General features: G+C 43.0%; 1 protein-coding gene across 1 annotated transcript in view; it reads right to left on the bottom strand.

The window, feature by feature from the left end:
- pla2r1 (phospholipase A2 receptor 1) overlaps positions 1–2,500 on the bottom strand; it is an 89,984-nt gene that overhangs the window by 58,237 nt on the left and 29,247 nt on the right. The window lies entirely within an intron of this gene.

Below are 2,500 nucleotides of genomic sequence, written 5' to 3'. Positions count from 1 at the left end.
AACAGTGCTTTTTTCTAGGGATGGGTTGTTGGCCCTTCGCCCAACCCCCAACTTGGAGGGCCAGGGATTTGTTTACACATGCCTTGTGCTAGGAGAGTGTCTTCCCAGACGTCAGCAGTCTCTCCAACTGCTCGCAGTGACCTCTAACTGGTCTATTTGCTGCTTGCCGTTGACCACATTGAGTTTGGTCTTCCGCCTACCAGCTTGGAAACCTCACCGTTAGTCCTTGGTGGATTTGTCCGCTGAGGGGACCATCCGAACACCCTGCTGCCGGTGTCTTCGCCTTAACTCCGTTGGCCTACCACTTTTCAGGGTTCCTGTGAAACCTTCTTGGCTACCGTGGCGGTTCCGGGGTTTAGGGGGCCCCACCATACATCGCTCTCACAGGCAGTCCCCTACTTTGGCGTTTCCCAGGGTGCACCAGCGGGGAGGTGGAGTAGGACTTTGCAACCCCAACCATGTCGTTTGGGAAATGTTAATTGTTCTGCTGTTGGTCAGACCAAGACTCGAAGAGATTTGATCGTCGATGATAATAATCAGGCTAGAAAACACTGAACACACGCCTACTCAAACCTGGTACAACCAAACATCTAGGTCAGAAAACACTGGGCATACGCCTGCTCAAACCCTGAAAAACCGAACATCTTCATGAGAAAACACTGGGCACACGCCTACTCAAACCTGGAACGACCAAACGTCTAGGTCAGAAAACACTGGGCACACGCCTGCTCAAACTTGGAACGACCAAACACCCCGGTGGAGGTTTTCTATATGACACCTGTTACCTGAGCAGCACACCTTACTTGCTATGTGGAGGTTTCTGATTGGTTGACTTAAAAAAAAACCTCTTTCCTTCTGTTTGAGAGACCAGTAGGCCGAAGCGTGTGGGAGTTTTTAAGGCTTTCTTTTTTTGGTAGACACGAGAGTGAGAATGGCAGAAACAATCGAAGAGTTCCTAAGAGAACCTTTGCATGTTCTTCCAAGAACCCATTTGTCACATAGGTACAGTTATGTTCCTCTGACAGTTTTTAGGTTCCTAAGACAACTTTTAGGGGTTCAAACCCACAGTGGCAAAACAGTTCTTAGGGGAACGCGTCAGCTTGTTTAATTAAAGACTTTTTAACTTCACCAGCAGTGTGCCTTGGAATCTTTGGCAGACCTTATGAATAACACTGGAGCTAAGTCTGACCTTAATTTTAAGCAACTTTATTTCCTTGAGCTAAAGTGCACCTGCTTATGTGAGAAAAAAAGTGAAGCAGCACTCCTCCATGATCAGCATTTCCTAGTGAACAGTTGATTTTTTAGCATATAAGTTCTTAGGGGAAGCTTTAGTTTTAGAGTGCAGAGCCACTGCTACTAGTGAATGGCAGATGCTGGGGAGGACAGATGCTCTCAGCTGGATAACCCACTGAACGGAAGAGCACAAAATGAATAAAACAGAGCGACTACCGACCGTGCTGTCCTCCACATCTACAAACAGATGATGCCATGACCCAGTTTCCCAAAGAAAAACATGGAGAAAGGTTGAATTCTTCAGTTGGGCGGATTCTTCTCATTGGCAAAGACCTGAAAGTAAAAATTCCAGGGACTTGGGAAATTCCAGGAAGGAATCTGGAATCATAGGGATATTAAAGCTTTGAGGGAAGAATCTGGAATGTAGAAACAACGGAACCACCATTACCAATACCCATGACATCCTCCAATAATCCTGGATAAGTCCATTCCTGGAATCCTCACCAATGATTTCACACATTTTATGTAATGTAAAAAATCATGCATGAAAATTCGATCTGCATTTCAGCTGTGACTGTTTTAGCAGTGTGAGACCTCTTTAGCCGGTTAAACAAGAGGTCTGGCATTGCCATATCCTCCTGACTACCAGGGGAAAAAAAGTTTAAAAATCTTTGGTTTTTTTCACTCCCCCAATTGTTTGAAGGCAAAAAATGAGATTGACAACATTTTTTTCGAATTTTTATTTTTCATTTTAAAGATTTAATGTGTCCATTACAGTGGACATTGGAAGGCCGTACATTGAAAATGTACCTTAATTGGTATCAATCAATCTGGATGAAAAAGCATAACAATCAGTTTAATAATTAGTAAATTTTAGCATTTATGAGTTTACAATGAGTGTTTTATTGGTTTGAGGTGGAAACTGGATGTGTCTGTGACCATTATCATTCATGCAGGTCATCTCAAGTCAAAGCAATTTTGTTTTAAGCAACTGGACTTGCAGTTGAAGCTTGAATGACATGTGGTCCCTCAACTGAGAACTTTCACCAGAGTTGACTAATTTTATAGTTCTGATGTGTGAAATATGGGTTATTATCTCTGGAACAAACATGTGTTCATGTCTATAGGATTAATTTAGTCTTAATTAAATTTTTGGTTGAAATATTGTCCTGCAAAGTTCAGACACACATCAGAGTCATGCTCCACATGGGGCGACAAATGCATCAATAGGAAACGTTCTGCTTATTCTGATTCTACTTTTCCTGCT

The sequence above is a fragment of the Engraulis encrasicolus genome, chromosome 12 (assembly GCF_034702125.1).
Source record: "Engraulis encrasicolus isolate BLACKSEA-1 chromosome 12, IST_EnEncr_1.0, whole genome shotgun sequence".
NCBI classification, from domain to species: Eukaryota; Metazoa; Chordata; class Actinopteri; order Clupeiformes; family Engraulidae; genus Engraulis; species Engraulis encrasicolus.
The sequence above is the reverse complement of the archived record's forward strand: the minus strand, read 5'-3'. Positions and strand labels throughout refer to the sequence as shown.